The 19397-nt window shown below is 42.0% G+C and overlaps 1 long non-coding RNA gene across 1 annotated transcript; it reads right to left on the reverse strand.

The window, feature by feature from the left end:
* Window positions 1-1832: 1832 nt before the first annotated feature.
* LOC118685874 (uncharacterized) lies at window positions 1833-7290 on the reverse strand. The gene is made up of 3 exons (XR_004980065.1): window positions 7185-7290; window positions 5735-5840; window positions 1833-3455 (listed from the first exon to the last, which is right to left on the reverse strand). It is a non-coding gene; the product is annotated as an uncharacterized LOC118685874 (long non-coding RNA).
* Window positions 7291-19397: the final 12107 nt, after the last annotated feature.

A 19397-nucleotide genomic window follows, 5' to 3' on the forward strand; every position in this document is an offset into this window, starting at 1 on the left:
CTGCCCATACAGAGGAACTCCATACCACTTCAGAAGGCTGTAAGCATCTACCCTTCTCGTTCTTTAGCCCAACCTTTTATAGCCTCATGTTAATGCACTGCACCTGTATGCCCTTTCCTGATTGGTCAGTGCACCTCAGCACAGTCATGGCTCGTTACCTCCAATGCTGCTCACCTGCCCTGCACAGCTGTAGCCCATTGGGGATGAGGCTCGGCCACAGCTCCACTCCCAATTACCACAACCTGTGTATCTACATGCATGCTGTGCAAATGTAAACTTCACTTCTCAGCCTTTACTAGCTATCATCCCATTAGCAAAAGTGTCCATTTGGATCTCATTTTTGTTGAGCCTTTTAAACATCTGTCTTTGTGATGTTCAAGCTTTGATAGAGTTTGAAGTTTTGGTAGATGTTTGAAGACTGACTCTTGCCTCTCGTATTTAAGTTAACTCACTTCAGGTTTTATGATCAAAGGTTAGACCACATGGTGAAGTGGTAGGGAGAACAACATGAGGTGTAGACATCTTTTATTTGAAAATAGACTGACTGGTGTAGGAAGTTTATCTTAGGAAAGGATAAACCAGACATGATAAACAGATATGATCCAGTCATACATCTGTAGTGCTCGCTTTAGTGAAGTTCAGCAGTCCCAGCTGGTGTGTTAGGGAGACTTATTAATGCCTTTTCTAGTCTTTCTAGCTGGATGGCCAAATAATTTAGTTACAACAGTACTGGTAAAACTAAACTCAATGCAAGTAGTGGTTATTTCAACTCTTTTATTCTCTCCCAGGAGTGCCAAGCAAAGGGAAGAAAATTAAAGGACGGAAAAAGCAAAGCAGCTCTTCTCAAGGCAGGCATACTTTAGAAATACATACTTAAAAACATCTTTAACAAAATGCCAGAGAGTAAGAGACACAACCAGGTCAAATAGCCGGGGGAAATACTTGTTACCACGGTGTACTCTGCAAGCATATTCAAAGTCCCCTGAGACAGAAAAATACCATGTATTCTCCTTCTAACCCTGCACCACAGAGCAACAGATAGGTTGCTGGTTCTGGACCCTTCAAAGGAGATTCAAAACACTGCCATTTTCCTGTTCACATTACAATGCTAATTGTAAAATTGATACAGACTGAATGCTAACAGAATGGTTTGCTGTGTTTTATAATGTCATGCATTTTAATAAAATTATCATCTGCCTATACATGTTCTGCTACTTCTAATGCCTTGATTTTTATCTCTAGGAATTGTTTGCCTGCTCTAGATCACAATAACACTAAAAAAACCCCAATTATTTGTGACCATTTGAATACTGCTTAGAGTGTTTTTGCTTTCATTAGGTTTGCTAATGTAAACAACTGAAGTAAACCAATTACTCCAAAAGGGATTTTTGACTTGTTGCACAGATTTTGAGAGTAGTAAAGACAAAGGATGGAAGCAAGAGTTCAGAGTACTCCAAATCAGGGGATACAATGTTAAAATGCCTGACATTGCTAATGACACAGGGTCTTTACCCAGTTGTGCATTTCAGCTTTTTACAGGGAGGTGCACCTTCCGCTATCCACTTACTTCTAACACTTCAATGAATTATCCCATGTTATCAAATTCTCCCAGGACAGAGATCCACACTCACAAGCTATGGAATATCTTCTGGAGTCTATTTACAACAGGTAATGTAGCATGACTTAGGGATTTTGTCAGGGGAACATACTGTCTCTGGACTCATGATGCTCAGGAGGGCTGGCATTAGTCTTGCTGACAAATCTGAAATGGAGTGCGAACCTCCCAGAGGAGGTGCCAGGGGAAGGCATGTGCTATCAGTGAAACTGTGCAGGATACAGGCCTTCCTCCGAGATCATCACCCCAAAAGTGAAATGCCAGTTTTACAGCCAGTAAGCTGTTGAGCAGTATTTAATTATGTGGCATTCTGAAGAGAAAATTAGTGAGTAATATACAAATATAAAGAGGGTTTTCCTTTCAGACTTTAACTTAAATGTGTCAATGACAGTGACTGAAACTCTGTTTTCTGCCTGACTTAAATGTGTCAATGACAGTGACTGAAAATCTGTTTTCTGACTGACCTGAAATTTAACATCAGACTAAATTCTGATTTGCTCTCCAGATGTGTCAGGATAACATACGGCTCTGCATTGTGCAGGCTAACACAAGTGAAAATAGGAGGTGGACTAGAGCATTACAAAGCCATGGTGCTATAGCAAATACTTTTAAAAATACTTTTTTAAGCCATTTATTGGGGTTTAGGCAGTATGTAACTCTGTCACAGAGTTAACTATTAAAAAGGCAACAGTTTTAGGCACTGCCCTGCAATGCAAAACTATAAAACAGGTGAACTTGTCATCTGGAGTGGTATGAGCTGAATACACAGGCACTTGCTACATTTAAAATGACAGCCCAATCCACAGGAGGAATTATGAGGTGAACAAAACAGACAAATGCTCTTTTGATCACTGCTGTGAGTTTCCTGGTTCCATGTGCCCATGTTTGCCTACTCCCAGGTAAGTGCTGGGTGTGCAGTGTGACGGTTAAAAGGCCGGTGCTATTTTTAGCTGTGTACACATTGCAAGGCAGCAGAAATGTAGGGCAATTCACACCAGCATGGCACAGGTAATTCTTGCCTGAGAGCATGCAGCCTCTAACCGCTGCTTGAACAGAAAGAGCCACAATCCTGGTCAAGTCCTGGTTTATAACATCTCCATATCAAAATCCAGTGCAAATATATATGCCCTCCAACATGAGTGGCCAAGTGGAATGGAAGTTTTTGTCTGTGGCTGTTTAGGCAGGCAAAGGGGTGAAACAGGGCCACCATGTGACTGTCAAGGCAGCCTCCCTGCCTTTATGACCTGAAAAATTTAGTTCTGACCAACCTGTTTTAAATTCTGTGTTGGCACTGGCTCTGGGTTCATGCCGAATGCAGAGAGACTCTCAGAAGGCAGGTCAACATCCACCTTGGCCTCCTTGCCTATGGCTCAGCAGCCGGGCTGAGGCCTCAAGGACACAGGCACACCACGGCAACCTGAACAGGGCCCCGAGCCAGCTCTAGAACACTCTGGCCAACAGGCTGACTAAAGGCATTCAATTTGTTGACTGTCCATAATGCAGGGTCTTTGTACACTTTTCCTTCCCATAAGGATATTATTGGGCACCATTGTCATCTCCAGAGACCTCTGTCCTTCTAATAAGTTTTTCCAGTATTTAGACACAGAGGTTCCAAGTGGCAATGGAGCTGTCATTCTACATGGAGTGGCACGTAGCAGAGTCAGCAGTAATTTTTCTAGGGGTTTTGGGCAATGAAGCAGCTTTTGCTGCTGAGAGGAGAAAAGAAACACAGCTGCAACCACAAGTTGGTCCTTGGAGGTGCCAGATGAGTTTGATGTCAGTGCAGAAGATGGCCTAGAAGGAGGGTAAGCATGATAACACCAGGAGAGGAAGCTGAGCCCTGCAAAGACAAGGCAATGTTAAAAGAACCATCCATGCACACTTTGTGTACTTCAACAGACAAAGAAAGAATTGTTGTTTGGGGTAGAGCTAAAAACAATGAGATGCAGACAGCAAAACAAAAACATCATTAAGGCTGAATATTAGGAAACATCTGAAATGATGAGTAAGTGGCACAGTTAAAAATAAAAATATAAAACAAACAAACAAAAAATCTGTGCCTGACCTGCTATTTTACCATACTACAAATTCTGATTTAACTGCAGAAATATATATTAAGTTGAATGGAGTTCCCACAGAGTTATTAACAGAAAGACTCAGGGTGAGAGAGGTGATGGCTTAGCTACCTCTCAGTAACTGTCTGCAGATTATTTAATGTCTGTAATGTGCTTTTAAGAAGAAAACCACTGAGTGCTTAGAAAATCAGAACAAAAACAAAAAAAATTCTCCAACAGTGGCATCTATTAAATTACAAAATAACCTCTCCAGGGAAGCCTCAGAAGTATTGTCACTAAATAAATTTAAAAGTGAACAGCTTGAAATGTGTTTACTATAGGAAAGAGACCTGCATTTTCCCCAAGGAAAAGAGATGAAATGTCCTAAGGCTTCAATAGTCTTTTATCTCCAATTTTTTTATCGCTCTTCCCTGATGCACAGGGGAGAGAGATGATTATTTAAAATCTTTTTTTCCCTTTTGGAGCTGTCTAGTGAAATGTGCTGACAGGTACTATCCATCGACCGTGTATTCCAGGTAATTCACAAGGCAGGCAAGCACAGGGGCCCACATTCCTTCTGGAGGAGGAGGCAGCTTCTCTTTGAGACCAAGACAAGCTGCCAGCCTTTGCCATTTTCAAGGCAGACTAGAAAAAATGTTACCCACACACACACACAGACAGATGCACACAGCAAGAAACAAGCAACAGTTTAGTCAATCCTAGGCTGTCATGGGATGCTCAAAACAAAACGAAGAGGCAGCCTTCTCTTTTTCCTTATGGCCCTAGTGCATCTGGCCCATAAAAAATGAGAAACTCTCTTCCTATCACAGACAAGAACCAGGACTGAAGTTGTTTATATTCCCAATATAAAGGCAGAAGGAGGGGCAGGGATAGGAGAAAGGGAAATAGGAATTTAGAGAGCAAAGTCAGCTGGTGGAAGAAGGGATTCAGACAATGCCACAGCAATAAGAAACTCAGTTGTTTTGGCTCTGATTTCCCATTACCTCAAAGCTACATTCCTGTCTGGGATGGTTATGGATTGCAGTCCCCATGCTGTGGGCACCTCACCTCACAGCTGTATCTGTATGGAGTGGGCTAGAGGCTCCAATGAGGTTTATTGAACCCTGCAGGTTAGGGCTGCCTCGAGTGCCCTATGAGCCCTGAGAGGCACTGTCAAGTATGGAGCAGGATTCCCAAGTTACAGAGCAGCCGCCGTTACGGTGAGTACCAATTACTGGAGGAAGGCCTTCGATCTTGTGAGGTGAGGCTGAAATGTGGGCAGCCCTTTGAGGACATTCAACCCCTGTCCTCCAACAGAACTGTTCTGTGGCTCAGCAAGAACGAGAGATGACATGGTGGCAGACACTGTCTGAGGGAGGGAGCTAGGATCCAACACAGGAGATGCCATCAAGGGCAGCAGGGAAGATAAAATGCAAATTTTTTTTATCTTGTACGCAGCTTCAATACTTCTATTAAGTTACATTTTCGTTACTTGATCACCTGTAGGTTTTTGTAGCAAATGGGAAGTACAGCAAAAAATCCAGAAATAATTGAATGCTCTTGCTAAGATAAGTGGAGTATATAAAAGTTTTTACAAGAATACACACATGGATCCTCAGCATAATATGTTAATACAAAGTTGCCATCTCTGCTTAGCAGTAAAGGGCTCATAATTTTTCCTCTGCATAAAGCAAGGTGTTGTACAGATAATCTTCAGACATGAAGATGTTTGCAGGCCACATAAACCTTCAGGGCAGCAGGACAGAGAAATATAAATTGAAACTCCACAAATGACGTCCTCATTTCCAGCTACACTCTGTAGGCCAGCACATGGGAGCCAGGTAAGAGTTTATTAACTCAATTTCCAAAGGCAATCAGACAAGTAGTCCAGAGGCAAGCAGGAACAAAAGACACTGGTCACTTTATGCAAAGTACGTTTGTACAACCAGACACTACAGAGCTCCTAATGAAATTTTGCCATGCAGCATCAGCAGTAGCTAATGAGGATGGATGGCCGCTGTCTCACCTTGTTTTTTAATCTTCATGGGCTTTTAAGGTAACTTACCCCATCCCAGAATTTGCAAACAAGTCATATGCTGTTGGTAAATCCAAATCTCCCATCACTGCTTGTCCTACTTTCTGGGCCAAAGTCTCAGTACTGCAGTAGAAAGCTGCAAGCCAAGTATCATAATTCAGGGAAGAAATTTGAGCTGCAGCTCAAAACCCAAGATGCTTACAAGGGGAATATTTGATGTAGAAAAAAAATCTCATATTACAGGATCTTTACAAGTTTGACATCAGAAATCAATCCAGAACTCTGTGCAGGATACAGACTGTATCTTAATGGAAAATTACTTGATAGCCAACAGCTGCACTATGAGAATTAGAACCAAAGTTTAATTTTGAGATATCTTTATATTGAGTGAAATTTGTCATTAAAATTCATCAAGTGAAAATTTCACTATCAGCAAATTTGACTGATGTACTAGAAAATTTTTCAAAAAGTACATTTAAACTAAACTAGAAAATCGGGATATATTCTAATAGAACCACCAGATTGTTGTAAATGACATACAATTTTTTTTTAATTAGAGGCTTGTTTTATGATAAGGTATATTAATATTCATATTTGCTCAGGGAAAATAAAGTCACAGTACATGTGCCAAACCTCATTACAAAAGCATATGATTCGAATCTATTTCTAAAATAGATTTCTAATTTTTCAAAAAAAAACTATGATTTCATATTTTTCTAAAATATAATTTCTAATTCTAAAAATAACAACAAATCTTGTTTTATTGCAAGTTTCTTTCAGCATATCCATGTTACAAGGCAAACCAAAATACAACACACTTTGAATAAAGCCTCATGAAATAACTGAATTAAATACTTACTGTATGAAATGGATGAATCACTAACAACTTCTCAGCTTTTTTCTTAATAACCAGTGATCCATTCAATTTCCTTTCCTTCAAAAACATATGGTGTAAACAACTTTCCCAAATCTTATTGATGTACTGATAGCAAACATCCTGAGTAAAATATTCATATTTGACTGAAACAGCTAAATCATAGGGATGCTTTTTCAGAATTTTATCACATTGTTTCACTTCCTACAGTTCAAATAAGCAATTTATTTTCTTGTAAATAAATGGCTAAAGAAAACACATAGGATTGACCTTAAGGAATTTCTGAGCTATTTCAGCCCCACAGCTTTTTGCTTAGAACTCTCAATGTGTGATGATCACATTTTAGGAAGGCATTTGGACGTACTTTGTTCAAAAGTCCTGGCATAGCCAAAAAGACACAACTTAGGAGCAAAGCCAACTGTTACTGTCACTGAATCTTGAGCTTGCAATAACTCAATTTCTTTGACTTGCAATCACACAATATTAATCTTGATCTATTTATTTCAAAAAAAAAAAAAGAGAATACTATTAAGTCTCATAATGATAAAGGTGAAACTGGAACACAAATCTCATAGTACCTATATGCCTTCTCCACTTTACACTCACCTTGCCACTGCCCACCTTGATCCTAAGGTGGCTGTCCTCTCACCATATATAAGATTTCATATACACTGGATCCTTTCTGTTTGTTACTCCTAAAAGCAGTTTCACCCACCTGTCAGGTCTGCCTTTATTTAACCATTACTCATTGACGATCTATTTGCTGTTTATAGCTCTGGGGGCTCAAGTATCATCCCATGCCCTCTACTGACATCTCAGATCTGTACTCTGCAGTGCATCCAGTAGCTTTCCTTTTGAGACCTTTTGTGCCATGATACCACGTTTATAGTCCTCTACTCCACATCATTTTGCTAGGGCCCTGCACTCTTCACTCCACAAAAAAGAACCACTTGTTAATCTCAGCTAAATTAAAATTATGGTTAAATCACACAAAGCAAAAGCAGAACAAATTGTGTAATAGTCACCTGGTTACAGCTGGAAATTGCTGCTCCAGCTAAACAATGTAAAGCAAAATCCCAGACAGGCCAAGACAAGCCCAGACAAACCCATTAAGTCCTGAGGCCTTACAGAGCTCCTGCAGACCCTCTGGGCTGTTACGAACAACAGCATTGTGTGTTATCATGAGTAGAGTAAATACTGAGCTACAGGGCTACACAGAGTTTGGGTGCATGGGAGTCTACAAATGTAGCTCATCCTTGAAAAGCTCAATCACATAGTTACAATGCCTCACAGCCAGAGAAGGGAACTTGGGTCAACCAGCCTCCTCTTTGCAGTCACTTCTGTCTCACCTGGAAATAATTGACTTCTCCTAACCAACAGTGGTATCTATCCTGACCCAGCTAACTGGAGACTCTACTGTTTCATTCCTACCTTGATGAAAGCCAGTCTGCTTTAGAGAAGGAAAAATTTGTAAGATTTCTTTTGCTGGATGCTGGCTTTCCCATGTACTTTAGCTCAGGCAAGAGCATACAGGGAAATGTTTCTCTCTCTGCCTGGATGAGCAGGACCTGGCTTAATACTGCGCCATAAATGGGACCATAGACCTAGCAGCCAGTTTAATTGGGTTCTATTCCCAGTTTATCAGCAGTTTCTCGCATGACCTTGGGGAAGTCACTGGTAATCTGCTTCTCCTGCTAAATTGAGGCAGTATTGTCCCTTAAGCCGTTATGCCAAAGCAGTTCAACAGCTATAGATAAAATATGCCACTTAAATGCACACTACTATTTTATAATCCACAAACTCACCTCCAAGCCAGTTTTGTCATTTCTGACACAGATCCTTTTAACTTGCACTGAAATGCTGCATCAGGCCTGATTGCCAGATTCCAGTGAACAGTCACCTGAAGCAAGCACCGCACGTATGGCTGGATGAGCTGCAAGAAGGAAGCTGCCCTACCTTCTTTGATCCCATTTTCAACTGAAATTCAATCATACTCTGGAAGGCAGCATTGGGATGCTGTGCTTTTCATCAGCATTCTTCTGGAGAAGCCTAGGGAAAAAAAAAAAAAAAGGAAGGAGAGAAAAAACTTATAATACTTCATGCTGTAGCTCCTTTATTTTTCTTCACTTGGTCCTGACCTTGCCAGCTTCAAGTCAGCTTCAAAACAGCTCCTGCTGTGCAGCTCCCTATGACACGCTAAGAGCAACTCCTATGCCTCAGAAACACGTGCTATTTGTGCCCACTTCACTTATTCTTCATTTTAGACCAGGCTGAATAGAACTTGGAAGCCAACAAAAATTCAGCTTTGCTTAACTGAAGGTTCAAGGTCACAAACACATTAAATTTAATGGACTTCCAGGGAGGATTTTCTTAAATCCTTGACTGCCCCTATGCTGACTGATCCCAGCTCCCAATCACACTATCATTTTTATTTTGCCCTAAAACAAAAATGCAGAGATGCCTATATTCACAATTACTCCTCACTGCTCCCTATGGCACAAATTGTCAAAAGATGCTTAGGTTATCTACCCAGTGATATTTGAAAAGCAACTCCTCATTAGGACTGCAAGTGCAAGTGGAGTCTTGGAGTTACCACAGGGAACAAAACACAACCAAAAAAAAAACAAAACAAAACACCTCACAATTTATTTTTTTTTTAACACGGTTAGCCTCCCTGCCAGGCTAGTGGAGAGTTATGAACATTGCTATAAGCACTGAGATACTACCCCATCCTGTTTTCTGCAATGTACCTTAGTGCTTTATACTGCTGATGTGCATCCCTCAGGTTGCAGGCAATGTTAAATGTTCATGAACTTTCATATAAAATTCACAACAACTGCACATTAATTATTTTGTATCTCAGATTTATACTGATCTTTGCAAAAGGTAGTATACCTTTAGCAATTCTTTACTATACCATTTATGAGAGATTATGTCAACAGGTGATTGCTTCTATTAGTGATTATTCTAGAAGTAGAAATTACTGAGGAGTGTAGTTGTTACATGAGTGGTTTGCATTAAAGTTGTATACTAAGTCAGAGTTTTCTTAATGAAATTATTACCTAAATACCCTGATGCTATTTATCTTCTCCCTCTTCACAATAATTCTTCAACTTATCTTCTGTTTTTAGGGCATTTGTCATCTCCAATTGCTCAAGTTAACGAGTTTAACCTAGGTGCTCCCAGAAGGGTCTATCAACTCACACAGACACTAAAAGCACAAAAAGCCCAAACTGCAACTTTCATTCATTTTGTCCCAAACCAAACAATTCCTGAGGGCTGCTCTCAAATGGAAACAGTACCACATGATTTGGACACTCTCATGTGTTTTTCTTTACTAGAATTTATATAGCTTTTTTTTTTCAAGGAGTACTTCCACTCCTTTGCTTATGGCAGTTAATGAAGCCAGGCTTGCACAGAGAGAGGGTACTTAATATTATAGCACAGAGGTTACTCAGCCCATGTAGCCATGTACTCTATGTGCCTGTTCAGCACTGCACATTTCTAGCACTCTCTCCAGTTTATTTCTAAGTACTCCTACTCAAAGGTCTTCTATAATTAGGCCAAATGCAATCAATTCATAGAGTACCATTGTTTTCCCATGTTTCAAAGGAGTTGTTCAGGGCTGTTACTTACTCTGAATTGATTGAGCATGGGGATTACTTTATCTCCAGGGGAAATGATGATCAGCATTTCCCACCCAGTTCCAGAGCTGTCTTTAACAATTTATCTTAATAACATCTTTGTGTTTTGAGTCAGAAGGAAAGAGATCAAAGCAGAGAACACGGCGGGCATACTCTCAGGATTAAAATTGGCCAGAGGCAATCAGCAGAACAAGTAAACAGCTCTTCAGCAGTCTGAAGAAAAGCCTCATCTAATGTGAACATTTTTGTGCCCCTGCAAGCTCTCACCCTGCTGGCTTGGAAGGTCACATCTGCTGCTCATGTTATTTCTTGTCATCATCCCATCCCTATTGCCCTTTTTCACCCTTGAACGTCATTAATGAATAACATTACATCAACTCTTTTGGTTCCATAAGAGGACCACAAAGACCTGTATTCCTTAAGGAAACAGGCTGATCTTACAGTTACACCAGGCTTCACTTTAAAACCCTGAGCCCTGGTGTGCTGAGGAGAACTCCTATGTCTGTCTGAGGTGTAGGGCTCAGTCTCCTCAGGATACGATTTGGGGCTTAAAGGGTCAGTGTATTTCAGTGTTTCAACACGATCCCATTTCACTTTGGCAGGAATAGCATACAGAAGGTGGAGGAGCCTGTGTTCTGTTTGATACTTGACACATGTCACTTGGTACCTTGCCACTCTGATGGTTCTTCCTCTGTGTTCTCATCTCTCTGAGAAATGAAATTTCTTTGCCCTAAGTTGGCTCCACATCACATCTTGAACAGAACAACCTAATCAGAAGGAAAATGAGAGAGATTGCACTCCTTGTCTTTCTGCATGGAAGCCTAAAACATAACTCCTACTTCTTTTCTTGACTTTTATACTGAGAAGATAGAATTGATGCAAAGGAGTCACCCATAGGAGCTTGATTTTTAAAGCGGACTCCTAGTTTAAAAGTGATTTTACTTTTTTTTTTTTTTTAATCAATGGGCATTAGGCCTATCCTGTGCTCTCATCTTGCTCAAAGCCTGAGGTGGACAGAAGCAGCTCAAATTTAATTGAGAATCAATGCATACAAATACGAGGTCATGTGTCTGGGACCAGCAGAGACACATTTGATGTGAAACAAGGAGTCAGGTCCTGCTAAGAACCACCTCTGAAAAGGACATAGGAAGTTCCAGCAGAGCAGTGCCAGAGCAGCACCCTGGCATCATCAGCACCACTGCTGTAACAAAAGGAGCACTGCTGCTACCTATGTAAGAGCACACCGAACACAGAACTCAGTATTTGGTGGTGATGACGCTGTTTCTGACACACTTGAGCCCAGACCTCAGCTTTAAAGTATTGGAGATGTGGGAAATGCATTTGCAGTTTGTGAGTGGTGTCAGGTTTGCCAGTCCTCTCATCTCTCCTCTCTTGCCCAAGCTTTCTGCACACTGTGGGGGTCTTCCCTGCTGAGAGTCATCCTGTGATGCAGCCCTGTACAAGGGAACAGAAGACTCCAGACATCATTTAAGAGAAAGATGACATTGGGCAGGTGCAGGTGTTCCTCTGTTAAATGTTTGTCTGAAAAGCAGAGACCAATTCAACCAGTCCCTTCATAGCTACTGCTAAGAAAAGAAAAAGGAGGAAAGTCAGCCCTGGCCCAAAAGAAATGGGCAATCCTGTCTGCACAGGACTCCCTGATGAGTGCCGTACCCCAGAGCTCTGCTGTGACACATACCTGGACAGAGATAAGCTAAGCTTAGCCTGGGAAGCTTTGAATGATAAACTAATCTTCCTCCTGGGTCATAGGCTTACTAAAGACTAGAATTTGAGAGATCCTTCATGAAAAGCCTGTTGCAGTGCTGGAAGGCAGCTCACAGAGCACAGGTGATGGGATGAGAAATACAGCCCCATGGCACATACAGGCCTGGGGGCAGCTCCTTTCTGACACCGCCTGCCATCATGGGTGAGCCAAGCACTGACTCTAATGCTTCCATTATAAAAAAATGGGGGGACAAAAAAAGAGTTTCATTTTTCTTTTAGGTAGTACTGCTTGGGAAAAGCTAACTTCTGACCCTAGAGATTTTATTCCTCACTCACTTCCATCTTTCTTAAATTCACTGGCAAAATAGGCCAGAAAGGTAGAAAACTAATATAAAAATATTGCCTTCTCCAGACCACTTCTGACAGCTGAAGAAGCGACCAATGTCTGGCCATTGCTTTTTAACCAGCTAAACATCTAGCCATTGTTGGGGTTTATTTTCAACCAGCTAAAACACCTGTCTGATTTATCACGTTGTGCAGGGTTCTACCATTCATGTCAAATCAAACAGCCACTGGGCTCTTTGGAGCTACCACCAGGCTGACTAGAGCTTCTACAGAACTAGATGATCAGCCCTAATTACAATTCTCCAGGACAAAGTAGCTTTAATCTCCACGCAAGGCATTTGTCAACCCTATTTAACCAGGGAGGAAATTGGGCAGACGAAGTCAGGGTAATTAGCTCTTCTCTCTCCCCTTGATATCCTGTTCAAGGGAGTAATTACAGAATATGAAAACCATTAGCAAGCTTCTGAAGCCATGCCACTGGCACAAATAGAGAAATTGTGCCCTGCTCATGGCCTTCATATGGGTGATTTCACTCCTTCGTGTGTCTCACATCCTGGCAACATTCAGACTGTGGGAGGTACATTAACTTTCAGCTACATCACCAAAATTGAAAAAACAAAACCTGCCAACACATAAACTTTCATGTGTACACCTTTCATCATTCCAAAGAGTTGCATTAAGTTTTGCTCTGTGGGTCATGGACCATGAGGTGTCTTTCCTAGACATTGGAACATTTTTATGGCTCTTCCTTGATACCTCAACAGCTTGTGTCACTAAACACAAATATCAACACCAAGGAACATTGTCTTACCGGTGTCTATACAATGGGAGGGTGACTACCCTGCCAAAATCAGGGAGTGTATTTCTGTGGTGTAAAGCTGAAACCAAGGTTTCAGTCGCAGTGGGAAGGACAATCTGAAGAAAGGACAAGCTCCTCCCAAGCCCTGGTTGGGCTGCTCATTTTCTGAAACATAGTTGCTCATAACATTTTCTTGGGAAATACTGTACTTAATAGGTTTTCTTTCTAGTGTGAAAAGCAGCTCTTGGAAAGTCATATACATGACTGATGTTTTTTCCCCTATGGTACTAAGAGAAAAGAGAAAACAAGGAGAAAAATATAAAGCCAGTAAACAGAAGGGAAAAAAAAATGAAAAAGGCTTCTACTTTGAAGAGCAACTAGAAGCAATTTACAGCAACAGCTTTTGGGTTTTGATTTATTTTTTTTCATGGAAATCATGTGCTTGGATGTTATAATGACAAATAGAGACGTGATATTGTGTATAGCTATAATGGGTAACATCTTTGTAGTATAAACTAATTTACCTGCAAATTCCCCTTTGTGTGTGTGTGTGTGTGTGTGTGTGTATGTGTATATATATAAATTCTCAGTCACGGTTATGTTTTTCCAATCAGTTTTGATCACGTTATTTGTCTGAGGAAACACAATGGAAACAAACATCACTCACTCTACGGTACCTCTCCCCTTAACGTTATTAAGGACAGCAGAACAGCTCTAAAAACCAGAGCCACTAACTCTAATGCAATGTGCCCGGTACTGGGTGGTTCGGCAGCTTCGGAGGGGATTTTCAGTCCCAATTACCCCGCTCGGCGAGGCGCTGCGCCACGGGCGGGCCCGGCTCCCTCAGGGCCCGGCGGCCGCCGCCCCGCCCCCGCGCGCGCCGCGGAGCCGCTGCCGCCACCTGCCGGCCGCGCGCGCCGCCCCTCACGGCCCGCCGGGGCCGCCTCGGGCCGAGCCGCGCTCGGGGCCGCCGCCAGGCCTCCCCTTCCTCTTTACTTGTCCCTTTTCCCTTGGGAATAAAAACAGCACACCGGCTTGCAGCCACACGGGCCTGCCACCCCGCTGGCCAGCGTCGTCGTCTCCTCGGCACCGGCGATGTCCCCTGCGGCCAGCAGCCCTCTGAAAGAACTTCCAGCAAAGCGCCGTTTTCAGCCACAGGGCAATCCGAGCTGCTTTTATCCAGGGATTTGCTGTTTTACCTCAAATGCACCTTTATCACGTGAAGTTGCCCGTCCGTACCCTCAATCCACAGTTTACACTTCTTTCTGAAATTTTCCCCCCCCTTTCTCTCCTCCTGACACTGGTGCCTGCTCTTTGTCCACATTACCCTCACACAGTGTCCTCACCTTGCTTAAAATCCTGCTGCTCTTCAGGAATCTTCAGCAGCACCAAACCTGCTCTAGACTAACATTAAGCTCTTGAACATATACCTGAAAAAAAATGCTAAAATGTCCATTTCTAGGAGGTTTTTCATTAAAATTCTTCTTGATTTCCATCCCTATATATAGGTCTTTGAATACATTTAGCAGATCCCTTGATCATTTGTAAACATGGGAGGAAAAAACTCAGCTCCAACAAACATTTCTCTGACTAGAGGTCTAGCTAATGGCTGTCCACACACCCCTTCACTTTCCTGTCACCTCAGATTACACCAGAAACCCTCATCTGCTACTGCGCATTTGCCAGTGCCCCATCTTGGAGCGCAGAAGTGTAAATAATAAATTCCCAGTGGAGATCTCACCCAAGAGAGTAATGGTGCCCCGGTGACAAGTTACTTGTTACAGAACAAAACAGGGGGTGTTGGGTGTTGAACATAAGAGACAGCGCACACATGTGTTGGGAGATCTAGCATGTCATAGCCCAGGAGATGCGCACACAGGGCAGGATCCCTGCAGGGCTCACCTTTGCCAGGGAGCTCTGGCAGGCCTTACCCTTCCAGAAAGCAAGAGAGGCTTGGGCCAGGCTGTGGGCTTGGATCTTTTCCCTTCACTTACCCCAGGAGAACTGTGAGGTTTCTGCTTGTTTCTGAGAGGGGAATTGGCTGGCTGAAAAACCAAAATATATGGCTGGGAAAGTTGGGGCTGTTCAGCCTGCAGAAGAGAAAGTTGCAAGGAGACCTCACAGCAACCTTCCAGTACTTGAAGGGTCCTACAGGGAAGCTGGAGAGGGACTCTCCATCAGGAGCTGTAGTGAAAGGACAAGGAGTAACGGATACAAACTGAAAGGGAGAATTTAAGATAGATATTAGGAAGACATTTTTTTTACTGTGGTGAGACACTGGAACAGGTTGCCCAGAGAAGCTGTGAATGCCCCAACCCTGGCAGTGTTTGAGGCCAGGTTGGCTAAGGCCTTGAGCAACCTGGTGAAATGAGAAGTGTCCCTGCCCATGGCAGGGGGGGTTGGGATGGGATGATCTTTAAGGTCGCTTCCAAGCCTTAGAATTCTATTATTCTATGATTTAAATTTGCATCTATTTGTTTTCATTCCCTCTCCGGATGAAATGATATTTTCACCAGATAATTTTCTTCTATCCATGTGGGCACTAGAACTGTGTTTATGACCTGGAAACATGATTTTTTATCTCGAAATCCAGGCTAGTGTAACAGGGATATCACAAAAATGAGTACTCTAAGTTTTACATCATCTATGCCACCTGAAAGATTAACTATATTGTTCATTCAGGAAGACAGAAAAATACACTAGAATATAACCTAAAGAAGATGGTTACAACTCAGTATTTCCTTTTCCTCACAGCCCTCCCAGACCCTGCTGTCTCCATGAGCAGACAGTATTATGTCCAAACCTGCTTGTAGAGCCCAAATTCATAGATCATAGATGCATAAGTTTGTAAAAAACACACCATTTTTAAAAAGGTGCTTACAAAGAATGTACCCTGATTTTCTCACTGCAAACACTACACTAAAAATGAAAATAAAATTGCCTACTAACTTTTCCAAACCACCATGGTGTCAGCTATGCCCACAGCCATGGGCTTTACACAGAGCTAAGAATAAATTACAATTTAGCATGAAATAAATAATGTCCACATTAGACTTACCGTGGTTACCTGCTGTTACCCTGGTCTCATTAAAACTGACCACTCAAACTTACCTTGGCTCAGGAGTATCTGATTGCTGAGGCCTTTTCTAAAGAGAGAAGAGGGACGAATACGACATCTACCATTTTGACTGTTCTGCTGCTGATAAAAGCAGCAAAGAAATTTCTACGTCAATGCTATTTAATTCTACTTGTCAGTAGTATGTGTATGAGAAAAGAACAAAGATTCTCGTTCAGTCAGAAATTAAAATGTGGAGAGGAAGAAGAGAAAAAAACCCTCTATCTCTATACCTGTAGCAATCCCTTTTCTTGGAAAAAAAAGAAATAAAAGATGTGGAGAGGAAAGGAAGGGGAAGTTTTAGGTTCTATGTAGTTACACGCTTTTCTGACACGGCATTTCCATGCAGATAAAAAGCCACTAGATTTATATTCTTGGCTGGACTTTACATTGGTTTGAAGGACTATTTGGCTATACTAACAATGATTTAGAGACAACAACTACAAAGAAGAGTTTAAAGGTGTCCAATTACAGTCTAATTCTGCTCTGCTTAAATTAAATATGGAAAGGAATTAGTCCAGCACCTTGCCAAACTCTTTGCTAAGGTAGATCCAGAGGTAGATTCTCGTTCTTCACAAAGGCAACAGACATACATCATTAAAACAGTGCCAGCAATGTGCACAGCAAACAGAGGCTGGATTTGAAGCCTAGTCCCAAAATGAGGGGAGGGGAGGAAAAGGAAGAAATAACTTTTTTCCCCCGTTGTTTTGTCATGCAGAAATACAATTTCTAGAGCTCCTTGGTTATCAAGGCTTCCCTGAGCACATCAAAAGATCTTTGTTAACTGCATTTGCTGGGTAAGAGGCTGCTACCAAGGACTGAAACCAGCCGGTCCGAACAAAGTCAAGCTAGTTCAGAAAGCAGCGTCAGCCTTAACACACAGGACAAACAGTGACACGTTCAGCCTGCTGGAAGACAACCCACATGGCTATCATTTGTAAGCTTCAGTGGGTGCTTTGCCAGCAAGGAAAAAGAGACTTTGAACAATTGGAGAGATGCTAAAAGGAAATGTCTGCACTTCTGAATAGCTGTACGCTGGGAATATCACTTCTGGCACACTGGGAATATCACCTCTTTCATGCTGCCCTGCTTTTTCCCAGCTCCCTCTTGTCATGCAAGACAGGATCTATACTGGATCAGTCAGGGTGACTAACAGGAACAGAACAAGGAACAGAAAAGGACATGGACAATGTCCACGGACAATGGATAATGAAGGACCTCTTTTAGAAGCTACGATATGAGGCAGTGAGGTCATGGGCTCATTTTGGAGAGCAGAGAGAGAAGCAAAAGTCCTGGAATAGCAGGGAACCAGAGTCATTGCTATTTACTGAAGATGAAGATTATCTTTTCGGAGAGAGAAGACAAGCATGTCCTCAAGCAGCTATCTTGTCTGGGAAATGACACTGATCATTTTCAAGTTTATTTAACTTACAAAGAGGCTGTGAAAAAACACAGAGTATCAGAACAAATTTAAACCATCTGTTTGATGATCTTGCAAACTGTAAACATTGTCTTTGAGAAAATAATCTTTCTTCAGCATAACAATGTGCATGGATGGATTTGACTAAAATCTGGATAAAAAAGGAACTTCCAATAAGTCAAATGGAAATTGCCCAGAGCACAAGTCAATATTTAAATTATTTTAAGTAATCCTTCTTCTTTCATCAGCTTCTTACAGGAGTATCCAGGAATTTTTGCTCCCTTCAGCTTTCTTCCACACCTCCCAGGGCACTTATTCTATTGAGCAGCATTCAAATTAATTGCCACACTGTTTATCTATTTAAAGCCATTATATGCACATACCCTAACTGGCCTCATAGTTCCTTTTTTTCTATACATTCTATAGCATCTACATCTATTCTTTCCTGAAAATATACAAGTTTTAGATGACTGCACTGCAATCCAAATTATTATCAGATGATTGGATATTTTTGTCTTGTCTGCATATTGTGCTTTTAAACTGTTTATTATGATCCATAATGCACAGTTCAGAGAAAATGCCTGCCTATAAAGCAGAGGCACCGAACCTGCTTTCTTCTCCTAACTCAAAGCCCCTTATCAGCAATGTTGCTGGATTAAAATAACAAAGAGAGCAGTTCCTGTTAACGCCCACTGGCCACACTGATAATTCAGCCTTAGCCTTTTCAAACAGCCTATTTGTTGCTCACAACAATAACATTAATTTCCTAGATTAAAAAAATGATTCAATACATGTACAGCATCAACATGAATATAAAACAACACTTTGGAAACAGCATCAAATCTAATACATGTTGACAGTCTTGGATTTATGGACACAGAGGTTCAAAGCAGTAGCAGAAACTGCTTTCAGAATGTGCTCATTTATACCCACACATCACACATCAGACCATTCTAATTAAAATATATAAATCTTGCAGAAGCAGATAATTTTCAGTGCAGTTACAGCATGAATGGGTCAACTTGGCAGAGACCAGCTGGGGTCTGCTGGCTAGACCCAGGCTAGACCCAGGCTAGACCCAGGCTGCAGGGGAATGTATCTGCCTGGCCCAGAGCCCCTTGCCCCCAGAGGAGATGGGGAACAGCTGCTCAGGCAGTGTGTGCAGAGCGATCACCCCACAGCACCTCTGCCTGTGCCTGTCCAGAGCCCAACCCAAAGGAAGAAGTGTTGTTCGGGTGAGGAAGGGGTAAGGGGTAGACAAATCCTCCTGCACCTTTCCCTTGCTTGGGAGTGACCTTCTGCTGCTGTCTCAGGACAGCAGCTGTGAGTGGGACACCCCAGGCTGGCCTGCCGCTCCCCAAATCAGGGCACCATGAGTTGGCTCCTGGCATCCCTCTCACTATATGCCATAGGGTATCCCAGGGTGAGGATATAATTCAACCTTAGAGAAACTACCAAAACATTTTGAGCCATTATGGCTCTGTCTTTCTGTCACTGATCACAGCATGAAGTTTCCAAGTCTCTCAAAGTCTGATGTGCACATCTGTACCAATGTAAGCAAGAAAAAAGCCAGGATGACATCATCTTTCCTAACAGAATCATGGACACGTTCAGGCATTGTTCACAGCAACATGAAATCTGTGTGTGGGAAGGTTGGCACCTTTTTCATTGCTGATCACATTCAGCTGCTTCCTAAGTCATACAGGCCTATTTCTGAAGAACCTTTAGAAATATATATTTACTCAAGAAAACATAAAATTAAGGATATGAA

The sequence above is a fragment of the Molothrus ater genome, chromosome 2, assembly GCF_012460135.2.
Source record: "Molothrus ater isolate BHLD 08-10-18 breed brown headed cowbird chromosome 2, BPBGC_Mater_1.1, whole genome shotgun sequence".
NCBI lineage: Eukaryota > Metazoa > Chordata > Aves > Passeriformes > Icteridae > Molothrus > Molothrus ater.